This window comes from Camelus ferus, chromosome 11, assembly GCF_009834535.1.
Source record: "Camelus ferus isolate YT-003-E chromosome 11, BCGSAC_Cfer_1.0, whole genome shotgun sequence".
In the NCBI taxonomy this organism is placed as follows: Eukaryota; Metazoa; Chordata; class Mammalia; order Artiodactyla; family Camelidae; genus Camelus; species Camelus ferus.
Window position 1 is genome coordinate 38,991,387 of NC_045706.1, and position 26,753 is coordinate 39,018,139.

The following is a 26,753-nucleotide window of genomic DNA, read 5'->3' on the forward strand; positions in this document are numbered from 1 at the left end:
TGCTTTACTCAAAGTCCACTGATTTAAGTGTTATTCTTATCAGAAAAAATACCTTCACAGCAACCTCCAGATCTGTATTTGAACTGGTGTCTGGGTTACCATGGCCTAGCCAACTTAATCATCACAAATACATCCCTTATGAACATGACACTCAAACACATCGCATTAAACCATCTCCAGATAAAGACATCATACTTTTAACTAGCATGATACAAATATCCTGCATACAACCAAAATGTGCAAACTTTGAAGAGGATTCAAAGACTTAGGTGATGTCCACCTCTTTTTGAGATCCGATAACTTAAGTGCTATGATGTAAAGTTAACAACACTTAAATACTAGGATACAAAGTCAATTCACTGTAAATTAGATGATAAAGGGACAAGAAAGTGAAGAAAATAAAGACATTTACCATACACACATATTCATAACAAAATAAGGAAGAAATACTCATAACCATTACATTCTCCTCACTTCTGTAACTGGTCACATGGTCAGAGTGTAGTAGAGAATAACCTTTGTTTTGTTGGAGGTTTACAGGGACACCATGACCTAGCCCACGGGGATGGCTGCAAGAACAAAGAAAGCCTGCTGCAAGAAGATTACAACAATCAACTACACCCTCTCCGTTATTTTTCCTCCCCCTCCCTTATTTTTTGTATAAAAGGAGCCTGTATTCTGACTGGAGCAGGATGGTTCTCCAAGACATTAGTCTGCCATCCTCGTGGTCTGCCAGCTTTCCGAATAAAGTCTCTATTCTTGCCCCAACACCTCGTCTCCCTATTTATTGGCCTGTCGTGCAGCGAGCAGAATGAGTTTGGACTCGGCAATAATTTTGGCGAAGGCAGCCAGGAGCCTTGCTGCTTGTGGCCAGCCGGCCCCATTTGGGGAATTTTCAGGTGAGGCCCTAGCAGCTGCCAGGACCACTTGTCCTGAGGGTCTTCCCTTCAAAATTCCCTGAAGCAGCTCCGGCTGTCCCAGCACCTGGCAGTTGGAGCAAGGAATCGACGTTTAGGGGCCAACGGGCTCCATATAGTGGGTAAGTCACTCTGGTGTGTACAGCCAGGAACTTCTTTCCTCTCCATTTGGGCTTTTCCTCTGGAATAAGCCCATCTGTTTTAGTGGGGCGCCCTGTTGGTGAGAGGAAAAAGTTGTTGGACTTTTACCCGATTTGCAACCAGGTCATTTGTTTCTTTGGATGCTAGCATTTGTTTGTGTTGTTTGTGTTTTGTTTGTCTTGTATTCTTTTCTTAAAAAATATATATGGGGAACATTTCAATGATCCCTAAAGAAGGTCCTTTGAGGGACATTTTGAAGAAGTGGTCTGATTACATACAGCTATGAAACCATTCCTAAGAGAAAGGTGACTTCAGTTTTGTGTTTAGACATGTTATACTTTGTTTTGTTTATGTTTCTGGTATTGGGGTTTGTTTGCGCCTTTTGTGTCTTATTGTTCTTAAACTTACAGATATGGGAAATACTCCATCTGTCCCTAAGGAAAGCCCTTTGGGGCGTGTCTTAAATAAATGGGAAAATACAGCTGTGAGCCTAGGACTAAGAAAAAGATGGCATTTTACTGTAATACTGCTTGAGTAGTGTACCCTTTAGGGTCTGGGGAACACTGGCCTGGAAATTACTAAACCATTCTCCAGTTAGAACTGTTTTGCCAGAGAAAAAGTAAACAGGAAGAAATACCATATACACAAGCCTTTACAAAATCCCATAATGAGGAAGGTAATGACTGACAGGGCCCAGGGCTCTTAGCCATTTTAAAGCCCCCTATAACAACTGCCACCCAAGAGCCTTAGGTACAAATGACAGTGGGGTCTCAACTAGTGCACTTTGTAACTTCTAAACTATCCCAGTGCCAATGACTCAACAGCTGGTATGACCTCTGGAATGCAAATTTTTAAAAAAGGAGTAATTTGGAAACAAATAGAAATCTTAAATGTCTTCCATAGAAGTTACTAAAAATGTTTAGCTATCTAGTCAGGCAACTTTGATTTGTTCTATCTGCCAAAAATCTGATTTGAATCCAACCTCTTGTAACTGATGAGTCTTACATTGTTGTATCTGACTTATAGCTAAAAGTTTAAAATGGGAACTATGAGGTCTCTGTGTGTTTGTACGTACCTATATGTGTGTTGTAGATATGTGGCATTGCCAAAATTAATTTGTAAAAGAGCACTACTTAATTGGCTTAAAGAAAATTAAATGCTTATATAAATACTCAGAAATATATAAGAAACTGGCCAGAATGAAAATCAGGTTCATGCGATCTAAAAAAAATTTCAGTACTGAATCGACACCTGGTATTTGAAGCTAGCTTAAGCCTATTGGTTTAATTAATATAGACATGTCTCAAGATTCATTAATGTTAAGCATAAAACTTCTCTTGTACTTAGGTTTAACAGAAGTCCAGTAAGACACTGTCATATCTGTCACAAATTTGTCAGCAAGAAAAACAACTTGGAATAATATTCTTTTAAGTAACTTAAATGCATATGAGAAAGCTTTTGTGTAAACTCTTTAGAAATGATTATTTCAGGAATGTCTACTCAAATGATCTCCCCAGATATTTGGTAACTTAAAATTTTAGAGTTTTGCTAAATTAAGTTAAATGATGAAAGTTTATTAAATAGCTAGGTCATTTTCAGATAAAATAAGATATCAAAACATTAATTGCTGAATATTGACTTCCTCTTCAGAGAAACTAAAGATATTTAGAAATAAGTATTAGCAAAGGTTTGGTGCCACCCTAAAATATTCTCTACTACTAAGGGAAACATCTCAGTATGCTAAGAAAGTAAGATGAATGTTTTCAGTGAAAGAAGGTATAAGAAATGGAATTATATTTTGTTAATGAAAGAAGAGTGATTTTTTCCTAAACCTGGCTGCTTCTGAATGGAAAAGAAAACAAGGGACAAAAAAATATAGATAGAGAAAATTGTGGAAGGTTTGTGAAAGAGAAACCCTGAGAGAAGAATTTTGTACATGGTCAGGATTGGCTAAGTTTAAAATAAATTTAGTTGATTAAATAAATCTTAAAAGTAAGCTGGTACAAGATGACTAGATTTGGTTTTCTTTCTCTCTGTGGAGAGAACAAAGTTATCTTAAAATGTTAATCTGCTTTTAGTAACAGATTGTAAAGTTTCTTTTACCCCTGAAGTAATCTGTTCTGTATTTACCCTTGAAATATTTTTATTGTTAATGAATAAGTACTGTTTCACAGTGATCTATACTTTCATCTGACCTAGTAATTTGAAACTTTTTAACAAGCTTCCCAAACATCAAATTTTAATCAGGATTCTTTTGACCTCCAGCTAAATCTGGGATGCTTCAGAGGGCCCCTGAAACATCCCAAAGAGATTTTAAACTAGTAAGTTGCATTTGGTATGTAAAATAACATGGCAAATATTGTCAAATAAATAATAAATCTTCCTAGGCTATATTGCATGAAAAATATTAATATAGATATTCTAGAAATTACATGAAATCCCTAAAAAATCTGGTATGTCTGAAATGTTACCAGTCATAATTCTGATTTTTGTGACCAGGTCTCTTTATCAATTACAGTGTAACGAGGTGCTTAACCAGGCTTTTAAGTCTTTTATCATTTGCAGACAGTTATTGTTTTATTCTGATGCTTTTGCAAAATACTTTCTCTTCAAGGAGACTTACTGGTTTCTAATTTCAAACTATAGCACCGAACTAAACTGGGTAAGAAATTTTAAGTCTGATAGAAACTCTGATTTCATAAAACTGTTAACAAAAAAAGGGATTAGTTACATGGGACTGAGAAAACTGATGAATATGGTTATAATTTTTGGTTTTGTCTGAAATATTACTGGCTTTTAATCTGTGTCCTCCAGATATAAAGAAGTCCTTCTTCTCAAGCTAATTATGACTTACAGCAGTTTGGTAAACTAGACCTTTGTAAGCACCTAATGAAAGTTTTTGGCTTAAATTCTCACTTATGACCTTACTAATACTGCTAACTATATTATTTGTATTTTGCCTGTTTTACAAAATTGTTGTTTCTTGCATTACCAGTTATGTGGCTGAGCCTCTGATAAAATAATGATTAGGTAACTTACAACAGCAGATCAGATATATACTTCTGTATGAGACCAATGATTGCAGTAGTGTGACTCTAGATGTGGAAAAAAGCAACAAGGGGGAATATTCTCCTGGACCACAACAGACTAGTACGACAGGTGGTCCAGAGACTTTTTACTACTGTCAATAAGGCCTAGTTCCATAATAGCACATTGAGTGGCCTGTCAATAAAAATCCTCGCCTGACCTAGGAATGAGCATTCCTAGCTCCGTGGGACAAAATGGTCATGCCAAACCATGGTCAAATTTCTGATCATGAGGGCACTTGCCATCTGCCTCTACAAGGATTGGATCACATAGGCACATGCCATCTACCTCTGCTTGGATTAAATCATGAGCGGCTGTAGCAGCTGACTTCCAACACACCCTGAAAGGAGTTCAGGGTGGAGATCAGGAACGAGGTGCTCTGTGCTCTGGGAAAATTGGCTGAATAGGCCTTCAGATAGTTAGATATTTTCAGGAAAAGATTTTATGAGCCCACATTCTTGCATCTTCTCGTATCTAGAAAAGCACTAAAATCATAAATGGGTAACATCTGTTTTGGCCATTAAGGAGAAAAAAAGCATTTGAAAATCAAAATGGAATAACTAGTTCAGACACCCAAGGTAAAACTAAGTAACCAGTGTAGATGTGATTTCAGACAAGTTTCTGTATTACTGAGAACTTGAGCTTTCTGAGTGGTGTCAAAATTAGAATGCCACCAGCTGTTCTCAAAGCAGTGTCTGCTGGCAACTTGTAGCTACAACCTTATGGGTTTAAGTTCTCCCCTTGTAGTTAATGAGTTCCTGGATTCATACTGCCTGTTGTACTTTCATACCAGATAAATCCAGGAACATCATAACTTCCCTGGAGGACATAAAACAACAAATACATAATGTAGGGGATTTAGATGCATATGTGTGAGAAGTTATAACCCAAGTTAACATCTGGTTTTCTGGTCTCTTTTCATGGATACCCCAAGGTCTCAAATCCATTCTTACGGGAATTCTATAGTTTCTGTTATCACTTCTGTTAACAGGAGTTGCTATGTATCTAATATTTAGACTGTTTTCCATTGTGTAATGTGCAGGAAACGAGCAACTAAGGCTCTTTCTGAACCCCCAACCACATAGAAAGATCAGGTTCACTCATTCCATTTCAAGGGCCCCAAGCAACACCCCCTTTCAGCATCTCCCTATTTCCATAGAAATGGAATGAGAGAAACTGGCAGTGGGGATTTTGAAGGAGGATTAATAAAATTGCTGCACTTAGGCTAACAGATTGCTTATTCTTATGCTTGCCCTTAAAACAGTCAACTGACCTGACTGGTTGCTTCTCACAGTTCCAGGCCCATTGTTAAAACTGAAGCTATTAATCTCACTGTTTCTACTTTATTCCAGTAATCAAAAGCTATAATCATGCTTGGTCTCTAAGTTGGTCTCCAGGGAGAAGGTCACAGGACTTTAGCCTTACAAAATAGCCTGAATTACCAAAAAGACCACACCTTGGGTGCTTATAAGCTAAAGAGATGGAAAGAGTGACAACCACTAGCCCCCAAAGAACTGGTCGCCTGGAGGTATCTCCATTCTAAGTTTTCTAATGAACCAAATAGCACAAGAATTAAGTATAATTATAGTACAGTGGGAAAAAAAAGAGATTATACTACTGACTAAAGATGCCCAGGAATGTTCCCTGACCAAGGCTGATCAATTCCATTCCATAATCACCTCCTCATCGCCTCTTTTCAGCAGGAAGTGTCCAGAGCGGTCATCACCCCTTTTCCTAGAAGATTGTGGAATGGACATCGATAGTGGGTAATTGTAGTAGAGAATAACCTTTGATTTGTTTGAGGTTTACAGGGACACCATGACCTAGCCCACGGGGATGGCTGCAAGAACAACGGATGCCTGCAGCAAGAAAATTACAACAATCAACCACACCCCCTCCCTTATTTTCTTTTTCTCCTCCCTTATTTTTTGTATAAAAGGAGCCTGTATTCTGACTAGAGCAGTATGGTTCTCCAAGACATTAGTCTGCCATCCTTATGGTCTGCCAGCTTTCCAAATAAAGTTGCTATTCCTTGCTTGCCCCAACACCTCATCTCCTGATTTATTGGCCTGTTGTGCAGTGAGCAGAACGAGTTTGGACTCGGCAACAAGAGCTGATATTTAAAACTACCTCCTGCTACTACCTTTTTCATATTCCTTTTGCCCTCAAGCAAACACCTTAAACGGTCATGGTCTTTCCATGGTGGGGAGATCCAAACCTTCATTCCTGAAGGGTCTGGGCTATTAGTAGTACTGACTGAATTACGTTGTTGTAGTTTTCCACTAACTCTAATCACAAGGAATGGTGAGACACCCTAAGAGATACCCTATATTTCATACACACTCTTCCTTATGTTGCTGATAGATGCAACCAGTGTTCCAGGTTCTTGTCCCATCCCAGAAAGAATTCAGAGACAAGACATAGTGGTTAAAAAAAAGTCAAGTGAGGATTTATTAAAGGATGGATAGTACACTCTCAGGGGAGAGCGGGCAGGCTCAGATGAGCAGCTGCCCTGAGTTTCTTTGGCAAGTTAGCTACATAGGGTGTAAAAATGAACGGGCGGAATATTAATTGGGGAGGGAAGAGTTTGGGGTTGTATTCCCTGATTATCATCCCAACTCCAACTTCCCAAAGGGAGGAGGGATTTTTGTCCTTATTTAGTCTTGATTAGAAGTGTCATGGTGTCGGTGCATGATGGGTACTTGTGATTGTCAAGGCTAATTTTATTGAAATGAGGGCATAATGAGCAAAAGGTTACATTCGGACACTGGAAATTCCTGCCTTTTCTCACCTTTCTTTGTTCTTCTCCAGGCCACTTGTCACCCCAAAAAGCATCAGCCCAAAGTTTCCTGCTCTTTCTCTGCCCAGGGACCCCTGGTGCTTACATGATGTGTGGTTTCCTGCATTTGGCCTGTGCCCCTCCTTTCTGCTCAATTCCTGCCATTTGGTCTGTGTCCCCCTTTCTCTGCTCATATCTATCTTCCTGCTCTAACACTTACATCCATCCACTGTGGAATAGCAGTTTATTTTTCTCATGGTAGTCAGGATGAATCAACATAGGGTCAAAGTAATTCCCTTCTTTGCCTGTTGATTCAGGAAAAGAATGTTTGCCTGTTAAGTCCAAAGGGGCTATGTGGTGGTCTTAATGTCCAATTTAATTCCCTTGCCAGTTAGGAGGCTATTCAAATGATCTGTTTCATACTGGGCAAATTTGAGAAATTGGTCCATTTCATTTGCATTGTCTAAGTCACTGTATAAAGTTATCTGTGGTATTCCCTTATTACCTTTTTTGGTATCTGCAGAGTCTTAAGTGGTATCTCTGAATTGTGTTCTTCCCTTTTTTTTTTTTTTTTTTTTTGTCAGTCTGCCTAGAGGCCTTGTCAATTTTATTGATTTTTTTCAAAGAACCAGAAACTTGTTGCATGGCTTTTTCTCAACAGATTTCTTTTTGTTCTCAATTACATTGATTTCTGATTCTATTTTTATTATTTCTTCCCTTGTTTCTTTGCGTTTATTTTGCTCTTCATTTCCTATGTTCTCCAAGAAGGAGTTTACATTATTCATTAGAAAGTCGTCCTCTTTTCCAGTGTATGCATTTAAGGAGATACATTTCCCTCTCAGCATAGCTTTATCCGTGTCTCACTAATGTTGATACATTGGGATATCTTTGCTGGACTGAGTGGGTGGTTCCATTTCGCTCCACCCTCCTGTGGTATTTGTCTACAATTGAACAATTAGCTGTCTGAAAGTTTTCTGCCTTGCTAGGCTGCCTCTATCTTAGTATTGTGGCTCGAGAGAGCAGGCTTTTTGGGGAGTTTTCTTCTTTCTTATCTGAACCCATTAGGTGTTTCCAGGTTGTCCTTTTCTCCATCCCATAATTTAGGCCATATGAGGCAAAAAGAAAACCCATGGCAATCATCACAGTGTCATTCTTCAGGTTCGGAGGTCCCTAGCCAGTCTGCCTTCTTTTCTCCATCCCTCAGAGCATTCTTTATTTTAAATTATATAGGTTTACATTTTTGGGGGGAATGGGGCAAATTCAGCAATAATCAGAAAACTCAGCTGCAAGCTAAAATTGTTTCTAAGTTTAAAAATAAATATTACTTTATTATATCTTGTGTGGGATGATTGCAACTTAAATTATTTATTAAACAGACTAATAGATATGATATCACTGGTTATGTTCGTATCTGGTAGGTTATAGAAGAAGAATATGGCTAGTTGATAAATTTTATTCCCTTAAGGTGTCATAGCACTTTAAAACTCACAAAGTATATTTCTAAGCATTGTCAAAGTTTATCTTTGTAAAAATTTCCTACGTTTTATTTCCATCCTTATTTTGCCAAGGTGGAAATTGATGTTTCTGTTGATATGGTGCCTAACCCAGTATTGGATAGCAAAGTAAAGAATTTGAAGTCAGATTATTTCATTCCCCTGGAATGGTTTTGCGCTATTTGTACCAGACACGATGATATGTCCCTGAGGAAACAGAGATGAATCACATAGAGTCCTTTAACTTCCCCTTCATCATGTTTTCATTCTCCCATAATGGCCAGGGCAGCCCTGGCCATGAGGGACTCTAATGCCAGGAGACCTCAGCCGCCTGCAAGCCCCCACACTGGTATCAGGGTAATGCCATACCGCCCCTCAGCCTCTGCCCTTACAGATGTTCCTGCCTGGCAGGAGTATATTAGTTGGTGGTAAGTGATTCTAAAACATTTCATCTCTGCCTCTGGGTGATATCCACCTCAAATTCATATGCTTTGAGGCAAAGGTTACAATTATAATTCTGAAACCAAGTAGACCTAATTCAGCTGATGGGTCATGAGCTAGTCATTTAGCCACAAGTTTGGGCTCATTCTTCTACTTCCAGCACTTCCTAACACAATGCCTTTTATGCAGTTGCACTCATTGGATGAGCAAAGAGACAGCTTAGAGAGGCTGTTAGAGAGATAAGCCAGCTTAGCCATTAGTTACCTCTTTGCTCCGGATGGAATGCTGAAGCAGGGGACTGTTACAGGTACCTTTTCACAGGCAGCTTTACCTATTTCTGGAATACCATGGGCTCAAACCCTCTGGTTTTATGAGCCTTCAAAACAACCTATATATTGAGTTATTATGAAAATACTATCTGAGGGATATAGTTCAAAGTCTGTGTCACACTATATATTAGTATTTGATTTCACCGTTCTGTAATCATCAAGTAAGAGATACAAGAACCTTACAATGCACAAATATAAAGAATTTTCAGACATTTCCAAGTAGGTTAGTACTCTGGGCTACAGCAGATAATCTATAACAATGCTATTTTATAGATGAACACTGAAGCCAAGTCACACAAAATGACTGAAAGTAGCTCAAACAACTGAGTAGCTGAGTGCAAATCAGAGCTCTAATCTTTTACTAACTAGTTCAGAATTATTATGCCATTATAGTGTATACAGGGTTGAAAGCAATGTTTTTGTTTGTTTGGCCCAGAAAACTTGTGGAAGAAAGCTTAAAACCTCAGAGTCAGTCAAAACAGGTTGGAAGGAAGGTTTATGAAATTAGATCAAAAGCATCAAATCTGGACTGCTTACTCTACTGTTAGGCGGTTACATAGAAACGAGCACCAGGTAAGGGGAGGGGGAGGGAGCAACCTAGAAAATAACAGTACACCTGCACTCAGGATAAGGGGCTCCAAATACTTTTACTTTCTCTAAATGAGGGGCAGGAAGGAAGCTGGCTAGAATGGACCGCTGCAGCTGCTCAATAGAGAGAAGGAACCAGCTTAACCAGACCCAGTGCTCATTATAATGCAGGTAACATCGCAGTTTGAGCCCCTTCCGCAGGTTTCTTTGTGTGCATCATGGGTAAGAACCTGCACAAAAGGGATGAGTGTACCTGAGTACAGGGAACTGACCCATTAATCAATCAGTCACAAAAACACCCCTAAGACAGGATATAAAAAATATCAGGAAAAACAAAGGAGCGGCGCCATTTCTTCTCTCCTGGATTGGCCTGCTCCCAATTCTCAGGAGTGTACTTTATTTTACTACCTTTTTCCTTTACTAATAAAAACTTGTTTATATCACGCTTTCTGTCTCTCGTTAAAAATTTTTTTTTGTTGGGTGACTAAAAGCCAAGGTAACTTTTATTCCCCTTTTCCCTATAACACTATTACCACTGAGCTTGCCCACCTGAAAGTTTAAAGATCACTGCCTCAAGTTTGATTGTCTTATTTCCCAATTTCCTAGAATAGAACTGCAAGTTTTGTACTAACTAAAATATTTTACCACACTACTGGGTTTTGAGGTAAAATACTTTTTCTCCCTTTACAGTTCCTAAGAGTACCTAACTTTCTGCATTTATTCTGAATCTGAAATTTCTAGGTAACGAGGGGATGCATTTGATAAGGACACAAATCATGACCTATTCCCCTTTGAAGAGTACAGTCCTCAGGAAGTATGTTTTGAAAATGAAGGCAGTGGCGGTAGAAACTATTATAATAGAGATTCACAGGATGGCAGAGTTTGGGGTAGTCTATCAATTCAATGAATCAAGAGAACCTAGAAGTAAGAAAACAAGTGAGGGTAAGAGAAGTTGCCATTTAATAGAGACATCATAGATTTAATAAAACCTCAAGAAACTCAGTATTGCAACTCTTGTAGGAGATGATTATATTGATTGTCTAATTAATCTGACAGAATTTCAAAAGAAATAAGCAGTGAGATTCTCTCACCGACACTTGATTTTGATATATGTGTCCTTGTAACAAGTAACCCTTCTGGGACAGGGCTCAGGAGTGGAAAGACCAAATTAAATAGTATTTAAGACAGGTATACTCTAGTGAGCATTGACTCCATTCTCCTCAGATGATAGCCTGAAACCATTTCCACTCCTCTGCCTTCTGGCTTGGAGATGGCAGGGGAATGACAGCTGTTGAACAGAGACCACTAGGAGGAGTCGCTGAACTTTTTACCTACCGCGAATCCCACTATCCTGAATGGGAAAGTGACTTACCTATAAAATACTGTATTGGGGAGCGTTTCCCTGTCTGGAGATCAGAACACTAAACCGTCAGGCCAGGAAAAGAATTTGTTAAAAATAGAAAATAGAGAATTAGATACTTCACATCTACTTTTATCTTAGCTCTTGCATTGTCTCTGCCTTCCTGTCCCCATGCCTCACAGAGACTAAAAATCACTGATTCCTACTTCCCTTAGTGATAGCAGAAAACAACTATTCCCAAAAGGCTGAGTTGTAATTCCATCTAACTTTCTTTTAAACAGCAATCCCCCATTTCTGAGAGTTTTAGCAAAGCTACATTGCTAAAGATGTCTACGGATATTTATACAGGATTGGAATACAGTTACAAAGGTAAGCAAAATGTGAGAATATCAGTTCCAGCTATTTTGAACTTGTGGTCATGCTTTATTTGGAAGTCAGTTTACACGGAAAGCAATATAGTTACTCTTTTCATCCCAGCAACTTGAATGTGAGTCACAAAGCAATACAGATGGGACCATAAACAATAGTCCAAGACAAAAACTGCTTAGCTTGAAGAAAGAAGCTAAAAGAGCCAGTATATTTTAATGTTATAAGAATATTACAACTCAGCCATATTTCAATGTTCTGGGTAAAATCCAGTAGTTGTAATTTAAACATCTCTTAAAATAGCTGCTCTTTGAGCTATTTCTTCCAAATCTCGATTTTAATATATTCAGGCTATGCAATATCCCCTTGTCCATGAAGATAAAGTTAGAAGATGTATCATCTGACATAGTGCTTGTACTAAAGCCCCTGTTTTTCAGGGGCCAGAAAAATTACTCAACAAGGATAAGATGTAATGTATGACTCAAGGGACAATTACAATAGAAGAAGTAGTAGAAAATCTATGGAGTAAAGCAAGTCAGACCATGACAAGTTTCCCAATAAGTCTCTCTGTCCCTTCTCCCTTCCCATCCATTTTCTTCATGGCAAAGTGATCTTGTAAAAGAGGTACGCTGGGCCGTGTCTCACTTCAGCTTCAAATCCTAGAGTTGCTTCCCTTACGAGACATGATCCTAACCCATTCGCTAGGCTCGAACAGCCCCCGTTGATCTCTGCACCGCCGGCCTCGTTGGCCCATCTGTGATGCTCTTGCTCTTTCTCCACGCCTCCCATTTACTCCACTTCCTGCATTCCCTTCCTACCTCAAGGGCTTGCTCACATGTCTTTGCATGCCTGAAATGTGTTTTCTTGCATCCTTCCAGCCATGGGTACATCCATTTTCCCTTTCGGGATTTAGCTTAAATGCCTTCTAAGAGAAGTTAGCCCCCTTTAAATGCGTCTCATTATTTACTTTAAAATTCCTATTTTTATCACATTAACCCTCTGTAATTATTCCATTTATTTATTCTTATAAGTCAGCCTCTTCCACCGCAGGTTAACACCTCAGAAGTAGGAGATGTACCTATCTTGTTCGCATTCATGTCCCCAACATGTGTCTGCCACATAATAGGTTCTAACACATCTCTGTAATTGTTCCATTCATTTACAAGTATTTCTGAATAAATATTACACATACATTGAAGGTGATATGAAATGAATTTGACCCTCTAGAAAAAAAATGCCTATTAAAACCCTTCTTCTTCTTATAAAATACCATTGTTAATTTTAACCTATTTGTAATCCAACCCAGGTTAGCTTGATATTCAGGAATTTTGACGGTGAACTGGTTAAATTACCAATAAAGAAAATATATGTTAGTTTTTCAAAGGTATGTGTTAGTTTTCAAAGATATGAAGGAATTAAAAACATGCACAGCCACACACACACACAACACACACATTACACCTGTTCTTCAGAGCACGTACTGGAAAGTTGGAAATTAACCATTGAATCTGAAATGAGTAGCCCATTAGTTTACATAAATCCACTTAAATATAGCCAGAGGTTTGTGATCTGTGCAATTCAGATTCAATATAATATTGCAAAAGTATTACTTTATGGTGTGTTATAAAAGTTGCCTTCCAGAGAAGGTGACTTTAGGAGATTGTTAGCACACTGTTGAATAAAAATCAGTTCAGTTAGGTTTCACAATGTATTTCTTAGTAACATAAAATTCAATAATCCATGTTGAAGTCTATTTTGCTTTTAAAACTTGCTGATGGGACCAGCTTCTCTCAATTTTTTCCATCCTAAGAACGGAAGAGTGTCAAGATGAGTTATTAAGTCTGAATCCATCAGCTTGATAAGGGATGCCCTTAAAGCAGGGAGTTCTGCAGTTCTGCGTTCAGAGAAGCTCCTATATAGCTGTAACTACTAAACCTCGAGTATCTTCAGTACAGTGATTGGTAATTACAGCTTATTTATATTGCTATCCTTCCTGTCTGTCACAGGGCTTGGCATATGTTAGTAGACCATAAATGTTTACAGAAGGCACTTAACCAAATGCATTAGTCAGAATCTATCCAGCATTCCTGAATATTTATGAAAAGGATAACAATCTCACTTTATTAGAATGTTCATGAAGTAGAGCTTCTTGGAAATGGTGGGATACCGAGTAGATTCTTGAAAACTCATTATCAAGCAGCCTGATAAATTATAGGGTCACAAAGAAAGGCTTAGTAGAAGTGTGTTCTGGATTATCATGTGGGATTCTCTATTCTATGTAGCAAAAGAAAGCTGGAGAACACCTAGGCTCCAGCCCAAACCATGGCTAACTCACTCTGAGTCTCTGAAATGAGAAATATGGACTAGATGTCTGCCAATATAGTTTCAACAGTAAAAAAAAAAAAAAAAATCTAAAATGTTCATTCTTCTATGTGAGAATGGTCTGTTTTTAATATTTATGTATGCAATATATTAGGTGACATTTGATGATACACCAATGAATCATTCAACTCTGCTAAAGCAGGTCTCTGCACAAATGCAAAAGGCTTCTGATTTTACATGCTGTGAATCTAGGGAGCAACACTCTATAAAAGAGGTTGTAATACAGGGATGGTGAATTTCATCCACAGTGAGTCAGTATTACAGTAAACTTTTGTATTAATTGTGATTTCATGTTGCTCCAGGGCAAGCTGCTGAAAGGAGATTATTGTAAATAAGCCTTTAGTATAAAAACCCATTCGTGTCATATCAAAGAAAAAAAATCAAAGGAAACTATTAACTTTGCTTTGCCAGCTAGCTATTTAACATCCTGGTGTTTTTTTCTGTTGTAAATATAAGAAATGTCACATGAATCCAATGTACCAGTAATAAAAATAAGCAAAACATTTTATTAAAAAAGAGAGAAAATATTCTGCATTGTCTAAGAGATTCTAGAAGCTTAAGAAAGAGAGGCGGGGATCCACCCTCATATATGAAGAAAGTGAGAGCTTCTCACTGTATAAATGGCTCCCACATGATGGTATATACACTGTGAAGAGGTGTAGCCTACTGGGGGCCTCTATTTTTTAAAAAAGGCAAAATATGAGTTCCTCATGACACTTTTATTGTGATTTTGTTATCATAGATTTTGATTGTTCTAATAAATGTGGAGTGGAAATATCTAAAAAGATTTAGTATGGGCTCCTATGCTGTAGTTTACACAGAGGTCTAGTCCAACATCCAGGAACTAGGTTTCTTAAATTCATTATCACTATTTTTGGCATAAAATAATAGCAGAGTAAGAAGTATACCCGAGTCCACAAAAAAGCAAGAACAATTAAAAATTATTTATACAAATAATAAAATAATTCAACAGATGTTTATTGAATACTGACAAGTGGTGGGGGCTGCATCAGAGAACAAAAGGGATAAAACTCCTGCCTTCACAGAACTTGATCTCAAACCATTACAAATCATGAATTTTGAATACCATGCAAACAGCCCCTCTTCCACTATAAAGGGTCCCTTCTTTACTACAGCTCTGGGTTGAGAGGCTTGATAAGTGGGGAATTAACGAAAATACAGGTTGTTTTTAGTCTTTAGAAATCCAAAACTTCAAATCAATCTCTGCTTAGAAAACCATTTAGAAACTAAACTCTGTAGAACTGACATCTTAATAGATGATTCTGTCAAAAGGTTTCCCCCTGGGGGGGGGGGGGGGGCAGAATAGATGCTTAAAACATAAAACAGTAAAAATACAAGGTTCCATTTTCTAAAAGTTTTGAAGGTGACTTCTTTGCTCTCTAACGTGTGAGCAATTAGTCTTTGAATTAACAGGTAGATAGAAACTTCCAAGTGGTGTTGACCAAGTTATAAATGGATCTCTCTTTATGTATTTCTTTAGGTTATTTACTATATGTTGATTTATTACACTGTACATCCTGCTATAAAATGTTATATTTGAGACTATTGTGTTTGTATAGGAAGTTTTATGGAATAATTTATGCTGGCTAATTAAATTTAAGGGACCTGGATAAAATTGCTGGACCAATTATGTTGAAAAATATGTCATATCATTGAATTTGAGTGAAATAAATAATATATACCCATAAAAATACACTGCTGGTGTTCTATATACAAAGAAATGACTTTCAACGTGGGAGGTAGACAGTGTAGGGAACAGGGAAAAGGGAGATCAATCACTTGTAGACTTTTTTTTTTTTATAATGTACATATTTTTTAGAATACAGTTGATAATGACATTTACAATTGCCTTTACCAGTCGTAGGTAAATACTCTGTCCAAGTGTTGTGCTAAGTACCCAGGACATAATCTCACGTTATCTCTACATCATTTTCACAAATTAGGAATATCATCTTCCAGTTAGATTAGAAGAAATGGAGGCTTATTTAATTTAAACTACTGAATTAACGATGTACTACCAATTTGTGGCAGATACAGATCTGAATCCAGGTGTATTCTGTCTCTAATCAGTTCCTAGGTTCTTAACCACCTGGCTGTGTGTAAGAATCCATATTTTGATGTGATAGACAGCATGTTACTGTCTGTGCTCACCCTGGGAAAAGCCTCTTTCTGAAATGCTATGTATTATAGCTTCCTTTCCTTTTCTACATTTTTCTCTAATATAGACCTAATTCAGTGATTATTGTGGGACAGAGGGTAAAAACTAGTGGGGAAGAAGAAAATAATAATTGGCAAGAGAAGATAATTGAGATAAGAGAGAGTTCTCCTGAAACTGGCCCTCACCATGATGGGAGAAAATTCCAGGTAACTGACTGAGCTAACAGTTTGTAGCTATTTCTTCCTATCCCCCATTTCCTGGCTTTGCCACCATGACTTCAATCACTTTATATCTTCCAGAGTTCCCAGAGGAAGAAGAAAATCTCAAGTAATTGTACTTTTTTTAAACTGCACTTTAAGTACAGTCACTCCCAATAGATTAAAAACTCAGTATTACATTTGAAAAAAACTGTTTAGTTTTTAAATAAAGCACAGCAAACAGAACCTAACTGCCCCCCCATAGATTCGTATCTTAAATAGCTGTTATGTTTTTCCCCACTCAAGTTTATTGAGTTTCTATAATGTGTCTCTTGAAAATTAATTACAGAAATTACAGAAGAGAAATTCTATATTAAAATAGAAGCTTTTTAATATTTTGCACAATGATGACATTCAGAGTAAAATTACTGTATTGCTAAATATTGTTTTTCAATGAATTAAAATAATTGGATAAAATATCAAGCATCAAGAAACATTCACTTTAAATACCTGGTGACTCATGATGTATGTATTTATAAAATTGACGCACCTATATATTTTGTTCATTTGTAACCACAGCATATTTAATATGCCTTCTATTTAAAGACCAGAAACAGTAGTCTAACTTCCAGACTAATAATTAATCTTGTTAGCATGTACATGTGCATAATTTGTGAAGTACGTATAATTTTTTCCTATAATAGAAGATAATGTATGACAATATAGGAGAATTTACCTGAATTTCTAAAGCCAGCCTAGCCACAACTAGAAATTGCTATTTTTCTTAGATTACATTATAAAACCGTTCTATTTATGGAGAATTTCAGGAGTTTTGCAAAATGTTTATAAATACAAATGTATAAAATGAAACAATCAGGAAATAAAGCAGAATTTGTTAGATATAATTTAAAAGCTATATGATATTAATTCACATGCTATAGAAGAAAAAGCCTTATTGAAAGGTATTTTCAAAGATGATAGGTCAAAGTTATTTAGCTAATGAATAGTCTCACCTGTGCTCTATCTTTGGTCTCCTTTCTCTCAGATTAGTTCTCCCATCTCCCAGGCACAACTACATTAGGGTGATACTGTGGCATGGTATTATTTTTTATTCTGCACTCATCACAGCCCCCGCATTGATGTATTTGGTCCTAAACTACGCTTGTGATTATACTGATTTGCAGAAAAGTAAAAAATCTTGATCTGCACATACAATACTTCCCAGTAGTAATGAACTCTGCAATATTTCCACAGAAATGCCAAATGATTATCAACAACAGGAGTCACAGAAAAGTTAGATCTAAAATTGTTCTTTGAAATACTACATGATCCAGAGTTTTCCATTTTCTGTATATTTAAAATTAAGGAAGTAGAGTATATACACAAATGAACGTGAAACTAAATTAACAACATTGGCCCAGGTGATTAACAACAACTTAAAACTAAACACCAACTAGAGCACCCATTCTCAAACCCACTGGAATTACTTGCTGAGTAAACTCGTATCTTGGCATGACATAATTAAGACACTGATAACTTTAATTACTTATTATTTTAAGTCTAGAATTACATAGAAATTATTTTCAGAACATTGTAAATGGCACAAATCTTAACATCTATAAATAAAATCTCTAGAATTGCCAAATTCTAGTCCCTAATATTTTCTGAGAGAGCATGGTGAATTTTCAATCAGTTGCAGAATATTAAGAATGTTCATCAAAATTCTTATTGCTTCCAATTAACGCTTTAAAAAATCGATCATGTCTGAACTTTCCACAACCTTTACTAAGTCCACTTGTGGGTGGAGCCTATTTTTGTTTTGGGATCTATGCAAATGGAGGCAGATTATATGAAGGGACTAAGAGCACGCTTTCAAGTCAAATAGAGAGGATTCTAACTCCCTTTTCTAATTTCTGGCACTGTTCTTTGAGCAAATTACTTATTCTTAAGGCTCAGTTTCCTTTTCTCTAATATAGGAACAATAATATGTTCTCCATAACGCTATTTTATATTGAAAATGAGAACATATATGTGTTAAATTCCTTATCATAGTACCTGCAATATAGTTAATACTCTATAAATTAATTAATATTGTTCTGATTATTACTCATATAAGTGTCATTCTCACACGCAGCTTTGCCCCAAGCTCTAGACTCAAACTTACAAATCCTACTAGCTTCTAAGTCTGTGTTTCTAGACATAATTGATCCTCTTTACTGTATAAACCAGCTCTTCCTCAAAACTGGACTAGTTTTGCTCATGGCACCAATACCTACTCACAACTGTGCTTATCAAGATCTTAACCAAGTACTGGCTCCATGCCAACTAGTTGGGAACCTGGGCAGGTGGTGGGGGAGGAAACTGAGCCTTAATTTCATTATCTGTGAAGTAGGAACATTTAAGAGTTAACTCATAGAGTTATGATTAAATATGTTAATATACATAAAGCACTTAACCTTACTAGCCACAAAGCAATGATTCAAAAATCGTAACAAATATTGTTATATGATTACATTATTATTGTCTTTTTAAAATGTTCTTTTCTCTTCTTCCCCATTCAGTTTTCCAAGTGCACTGTGTTCTCCCTTCAGGCTATTCTATTCTACAAACTCAATCCTATATCCATAACCAAATCCCATGGCAATATACATTTAAAAAGATGATTTAATATTAAATAATCTAATTTTCAAATAAGTCTTTGGAATAGAAATTTGTCACAGTAAGTTTACATTTTAGTTCATCTATTTTTTTCCCCTAACTTTAACCACAAATGTATTTTCTATATCAAAGAAATTAAGAGGTTTACAGGTTCTTATAGGCATTTTCCCCTATAGTGGCCATTTTCTTTCTTATGTCTACCTTACTCTTTTAATTATCTGAACTGCTCCAAAATGTGAAAGATTCAACAGTTCTTGTTTCTCTGCTCTCCTTAAGATTATTTCTTAAGAATGCAACTTTAATCAACAATGCACTTTTTAAAAGTTTTCAATAATTGTAGCTTAAAGCTCTTCAAAATGTCAAACTGGAGTGCTCCAACATAAAGAACTGAGCAAGCTTTTTGGACAGACCTCTCTCCTACTAGAATCACTCAGAAATGGTTGTTAAAATACAGCAATAAGAATTATTTTTATATGCAAAGCCCAGCTTAACAGGGGAAACAAAGAAGAGAACAGAAAATTCTCAGTTGATAAAAGTGTAAAGAATACTCACAGAAAGATGAGGATGGGGAGAGAAACCTTTATACTGAGGTGAATGCACAAGCGATTGGTCTCCAGCAACCATGAAGAAACTAAAGAGATGTCTTTTGAATGATAAAAAGCAAGGTCACTAGAATTAGGCTCCAGACTTCTAAGAACTACTCTTTCTGATAAGGTAAGAGAAGGGAGGATATCTGACTCACTAGCTGTGGGCAATAGTAAGAAATAATTGTCACCTATATGATGAAGTCTTGAGTGAAGAATAAGAAGCATTGACCTGCAGCATGTACAGATACTGGGTAGTTACAGGAGTTTCAAATTGAGAACATAAAATAACAATCGGACAAGGACAATTGAATCCCCTTGGCACTGACGAAGCAAAATAAAAACCATTCTGCTGGACTACATTTTTATAATAAAGTCATTTATCTACCACAGGAAAAATTTGCCCCTTGAAGCAACACAGGTTCACAACTAAAGCCCACATGGGGGAATATCAGTGAGCGCTAAGTGCAAGAGACATGACATCCTAGTGATGCCAAAGAACAAAATAATTTGAAAGAGACAACAAATTAAATATGTCAAAATAAGTAAATAAACCTTTAAAAGGAATAAAAGACAATGAAAATATAGTTCATTTCAGAATTTTAAAAAATCAGATTTAAAAAAAAAAAGGAATGCTAGAAATCTGGATAAGATTAATGAAAATTGAAATCTCCATGGATAAGCCAAAGAGCAGATGAGACAAAACTGAAGAGAAGAAAATAACCTGGGAGGTAGACATGAAGGTATCACCCAGAATTCAATGCAGAAAAACATGGAAAATATGAAAAAAAAAGAGGCTCAGAAAAGACAAAATTAGAAGACTTAAGTAAAAAAAACAAAAATAGAAGAGAGAGAATCAAGAGAGAAAATATTTAAAAGTATAGTATCTGACAAAGTTGCTTAAGTAAATACATGATTTTCCAGACTCAAGACACTGAGTCCTGGTAAAGAGAAATAATAGCCAAATCCCCAACTGGATGCATTTTGATGAAACTGCAGAACAACTATAAAGAAACTTAAAGAAAGACACCTTACTCAAACTGGGCACCTGGAAGAGGAGAAAAAAAGATGTTTGCTAGAAACTGTACTTGTATCCTGACTATTTCATATGTTGCAGGATGAATTTCTAATTTTCAGTATGGCCCGAATATTTTTTTAAAAAATAATGTAAGTCGTAGTGGTTAGAAGTCATTATGACCACATACACGTTGCAAAAAGAATCACAATTCCTCTCTGGTGCAAGTAAGTTTCACTCCAGGCAAGGGATTTCCACAAGTGCAGTTCTAAGAAAAATAACCAGTTCAAGGTAGACAACCTCTAAGGATCCAAGAACCAAAGACACTATAGTGAGACCCAGAATAAAAATATATATATAAAAGTCAGACCTCAAGAGGCTTCAAATGCTGCAATTATAAAACATACAATTTGGAAAATAATGTTTGATATTAGATATAGATATATAATCTCAGTAACGTGGGCATGAAGGGACTACAAAACAATGCCACTTGAAAATTAAATAAAACTTCTAGAAGTAAAAAAAATGCAATAAATTTAAATTCAATACATGTTTTAAGTACTAGATTTTAATTAAAGAAATAGTTAACTGGAGAATAAATATGATGATATTATTCAGAACACAACACAAAAAAACAAAATATACATAATATGCCAGACAGATTTAAAGGCATTGCCAAGAAAATGAGAAAACCTACCATGTTCCTATCAGAGACAGAGAAAACTAACTATAAACATTGGGAAAGAGAAATATTTTTAAAGAATAATGGAAAATAAAGCCCAGAAGTATTGAAAGACACATACTTAGATTAGACAGCCCAACAAAACTCCATCACAATAAACTAAATGGTATCGTTTTCAATAAATGATGCTGACAACAGCTATATATTCACATGGAAAAAATATATATCTAGACACAGACATTGTACCATTCACAAAAATTAACTCAAAATGGATCATAGCCCTAAATAATAAACAGAAAGTAAGAAAGAAAGGAAGTGTTAGGTAGTTAGATAAGTGGGGGCACTGGGCAGATAAGTGGAGGACAGTGAGGATGGTCCAGAAGATGGCATTATGTCCACCTCCAGCATAAAGGGACTTTACTTCTTCTAAATGAGTATCAGCAAGAAACTGGTTAAAACCCAACAGCCACGACTGCATGGTAGCAGAAGGGACTTAACCGGACACATCTCAATGCTTGTATTATAATTAACACTGCGGTTTAGGCCTCTGTCATGGTGTTTTCTGTATACACCATGGGTAAGGACATGAGCAAAGGGGCCAATATGACTAAGCATTCCAAAGACAAGAGCCATCAATCATAAGACCTCCTCTAAGTGAGGGGCAACAAGAGAAAGGGGCAGCAAAAACTGCTGCTTCCTCCTTCCTTGGATCAGCCTGCTTCCTGTTCTTGGGGGTGTACTTTTCCTTTCTTCTTAAATAAACCTTTTTAAATGTTTTGCTGCACAGCACACTATCTCCCCACTGCAAACTTGTCTTTTGGGTATGACAAGAACTGGGGTCTTTACCTTTTGGGGCAACAGAAGGAGGGAGGGAAGGAAGAAAGAGAAAATCCTGAGAATTTTATTACCAGCACAATTGCAATAAAGAACAGTTTAAAGGAAGTATTTTAGATCAAAAGAAGACGATTCTACATATAAAAGACAGATATGCAGGAAATAATGATAAAGATACGGGTAAATGTGCTGGATGAAATGTACTCTGACTATAATAAACAATGTCAAATCAATGGGCTAGAAATTAACCAGTGATAGATGAGTTCAAAGAAAGTGATGAGATTTCTAGCACAGTAACATTCTTCTATTTATTAAAATGTGCATTAATTTATGCATTAAGATTACTTAAGTTGACTGTGTGCATTAAAATAGGTAGGGTAATCATGAGAAGAAATGTCCTAAAATATAAAAATTCTCAGAGAAGAAAAATGAAAGAGTAACAGTAAATTAAATGAGTCCAAAGACATGTATGTAAAATAAGAATAAAAATTCATAAAAGGACAGGAATAAATCCAATAAAAGTAGTCAATAACAACAATGTAAGTTGAGAAAATTATATAATATCTACATGCAGAAAAACGTTCCATATATTTCAATAAATATTTCATAAATTATGGAATATATAAAAATATTCTATAAATTTTGAGGTGAGCTGCGTTAAGAAAATTAAAACATAAAGGAAGTAAACAAAATCAAAGATTGAAATGACAAAATAAGGCTGGACTTGTTAGGCAGTTAGACATGAGCACCAGGCAAGGGGAGACGTAGGGGAGGGAGCAACCCAGAAAAGAACAGTATGCCTGTGCTCAGGATAAGGGGCTCCAAAAACTGCTACTTTCTCTAAATGAAGTCCAGCAAAGAAGCCGGCTAGGATCAAACGCTGCAGCTGCACAGCAGAGAGAAGGACCCAGCTTAACTTGAGCCAATGCTCATTATAATGTAATTAACACTGCAGTTTGAGCAACCTCCCATAGGTTTCTCTGTGTGCATCATGGGTAAAAATATGCATAAAAGAGACGGGGGTGCCTGAGCACAAGGAACATAAGCTGTCAGTCAGCCTGAGCACTCAAAGAACCTGAGCCATCCATCAATCAGTCAATCACCAAACACCCCCTACACCAGGATATAAAAGCAGGAAAAACAAAGGAGTAGTGCCATTTTTCCTCTCTTGGACTGGCCCACCCCCAATCTTCGGGGTGTACTATATTTTACTACCTTTTTACTTCACTAATGAAATCTTCTGTTTAGATCATGCTATCTCTCTGTCTCCCATTAGAAATTCATTATTTTGGGTGATTAAGAACTGAGGTAACTTGTATTCCCCTCCTCTGATTAAGGAAAGATTCATTAAGGAAAAGGAAAAAAACCAAAAGAATGAAATTTCTATCACTACAGACATAACAGACATTAAAGATAAGAATTTATAAGAAACTGTTGTCAATGAATTTCAAATTTTAAAAGAAAGACAAATTCCTAGAAATGTAATCTCAAACTGACAAAACAAATACCTGAATAATTGCTTAACTCCTGAAAAATTAAGTAATTAGAAATCTCCCCTCAAAGTAAATTGAATCCCAAATACTAACATGGTTGAATTATAGCACACGCTTAAAGAAAAAAATTACATGAATCTTACACAATGCTTTCAGCATATTTTAACTGGCCTAATAAATAATTCCAGTTTTATTAACCTAGTATAACCTTGATATCAAAACTTGATGAGGAAATCAGGTTATTTGCAGGCCAGTCTTTCTCATGAATTTAGACACAAAATTAAAAGCAAAATATAGCAAACAAGTCCCACTGAGATAGATGTATATATATAATACATCTTAACCAAGTAGGATGTATTCAGAAACACAAGTCTGATTTAGTACTTTAGTATCAATTGACATTTTCACCATAATGACAACTGGAAATGTATTCATATGGACATTTAGAAAAAAGATGTAATCTAATTTATTATCTGTTCCTAACTTAAATTTAAAATTTTTGCACACTAGATTTAGGAGGGAACATCTTTAATCTTACACGAGTATTTGCAAAATTACCAGCAAACATTGCATATCATGAGAAAATACTGAATTATTTTTCTGTTTGCATTTGAGAATTTCTAGAAAAAAGCCCCTGTTATCATTACTTTCTGTCAACATTGATTGGGGATCCTACTTTGTGCAGGACGTAAGAAAAATAATTTAAGAATGTAAGACTGGTAGAGAAAGAAAATTATTAGTTGTATGTAGTCTGTTGGTACATACAGAAAATCAAAAAATATACTGAAAGTAAATTTAGCAAATTTGTTGTTGCAATATATGAAAATTGTGGTTCAATATACCAGGCACAATAATTATAAAAAAATTTAAAAGATACTATTTATAATTGTGTAATATATATCAAATGTATGGGAACAGTGCTAACAAGAGAGGATCATTTCCAGTTTTCATTTAGAAAACAAAGAATTCTTACGGAAGGATACTAAAGAAGATCTAAATAAATGCAAATATCTATAAATCCCATGGATTTGGAACCTGCAGTATTATGGCAATGTCACATATAATGATAGATGGATTCAATGGAATCTCAATAAAAATTTTCAACATAATTATTTGTGGAAATAGACAAGCTAGTACTAAAATTTGTATGAAAACCGTGATGAGACTAGTCAAGAAACGTAAAATAATGTAGAACTGTTTGCTTTATCAGATATATAAGTATTATGCATATACATATAACAATTAACTGCTAATCATACTTATATAAATCCCTCAAATATAAAGAAATGCAATGTTGTGAAAAGATAAAGCAGAACAGAAGTCTCAGAATCAGAGCCACTCACAAATAGGCATTTGATTTAGGGCAAGATTTGTCCTATAGATAAATGAAGCCATTAAATTTTTTGAAAATTTATGCTAGGCCAATCACATATCCACATGGTAAAAAGTGAAATGACCCCAACCTAAAACTATGCACATAATTCCAGACAGACTGTAGATCTGACTTTGAAGTGCAAAGCAACAAAGCTTTAAGAAGTTATACTAAGATAATATATTTTTGACCTTAGGACAGGAAAAGAATTTTTAAACAGCTCAAGAAAAAAATACTGACCGTAAAGGTATTCCTGTCAAATTTAAGAGTTCTAATCTTTTAAGGACACCATTGAGAAAGTTAAAAAGCAAGCCACAAAGTTCAAGAAGATCTGTAATACATGTAATTGGCAAATATCTTGTTTCAAGAAAATATTTAAACATTTTAAAATCAGTAAGAGAAATAGAAAATAGGCAAGCTAATTGAAAAAGCACACCAAATGTAATATCTGCATTTCATATATTTATTGAACAAACACTCTAACTCATTAATAACAAAATAAGATTAAATCCATAATTAAACATCACCACACACACACTAAAAGATCTAAAACTGTTTTGTTAATACCAAGTGTGACAGTTATATGGAGCAGCTGAAAGTTTCATTTGCTGCCTATGGGTGTTTTAAATTATTACAACCACTTGAGAAAACAGTCAATCATCATCCAGGAAAGTTGGATATATGCACTGTCCCTGACTCAGTAATTCTAATCCGAAGTATATATATCCATCTGTGGTGTGTTCATATACACCAAGAGAAATGTACAAGGATGATCATAACAGTGTAATTCATAATAACCACAAACTGAAAGAACCCAACTGACCATTGAACATAGACTGGATATAACTGAAAGGCATATAGGAATACAAATTGTGTGTTGCTATAATAAAGTAATAGAATTAGTCATAGCAAGGATAATTATCACAAATATATGGCCATGAAAGAAGAAGGCAGACACAAAACAATATATTCTACATGCTTATATTTATGGAAAGTTAAAAACAAAATCGCAAAACTAAACCATACTTTAAAGGACTGAATATTTAGTTTGTAAATGGAAAAACCAAAGTGATTTCTTTGCCATTCAGGAAAGCAGTCTGTTTTATGGGAAAAAGGAGAGCACTGGAAGGCAGGCATGAAGATGGTCTCTAGTGTGTGGAACATTGCATTGTTACAGGGCTGTTCTCTCAGTAATAAATCACTAAGTTGTAAATATTGAATTTGTACACTTTCTGCATTTATGGTATATACTAAAAAGTGAAAATGGATAAAAATGAAATGTATTATTTTACTTATGTTACTATTATTTAATGTAGCAAGCAAAGTAATCTTATAAATTATAAGTTAAACTTCATCGTATCAAGTTTTGAGTGTCAACTTTCCTCAATTCAAGAATTTTACTCCATAATAAATTTTAGGGATTGCTACAAAAATCAAAGTGGCAAATAAGGTGGCAATTGCAATTTTACTTGACACTTTGTGTCAAGATTGAAACACAGTAATGATTGGTAAATATTTCCTAAGAGGAAATTTTACTACCTTTATTAGATTTCTGTCAAATGTGCTTTATGTTCGGAGATCTTCGGGATATGGGATTGCATAGAGCATGTCTAAACCTCACAGATTAACTGTATTTCTTTTGAGTTCTTCAAGATAATATCTAAAAACAGTTTACACTGAAGGATGTATTAAAGAATACCACAGAGAGAATAGAAAACCTCAGAGAAAAGAAACGAGCAACAAATGCATGGGTTAAAGCAGAAGAGGAGACAGTCCTTCCTTTATCGTCTTGGTAAAAGGCTAGTGTTTACAGGACACAGCTGCAACATAAGAGGGTGGAAACAGGCCCATAAAAA

The 26,753-nt window shown here is 35.8% G+C and overlaps 1 protein-coding gene and 1 long non-coding RNA gene across 2 annotated transcripts in view; one reads left to right on the forward strand and one right to left on the reverse strand.

Annotated features, from left to right (window-relative positions):
• PCDH15 (protocadherin related 15) overlaps positions 1 to 26,753 on the reverse strand; it is a 1,335,438-nt gene that overhangs the window by 1,077,165 nt on the left and 231,520 nt on the right. The gene's annotated exons all lie outside the window — the stretch shown is intronic.
• Positions 5,128 to 26,751, forward strand: LOC116667149. Its single transcript, XR_004323929.1, has 3 exons — positions 5,128 to 5,138; positions 7,518 to 7,524; positions 26,671 to 26,751. It is a non-coding gene; the product is annotated as an uncharacterized LOC116667149 (long non-coding RNA).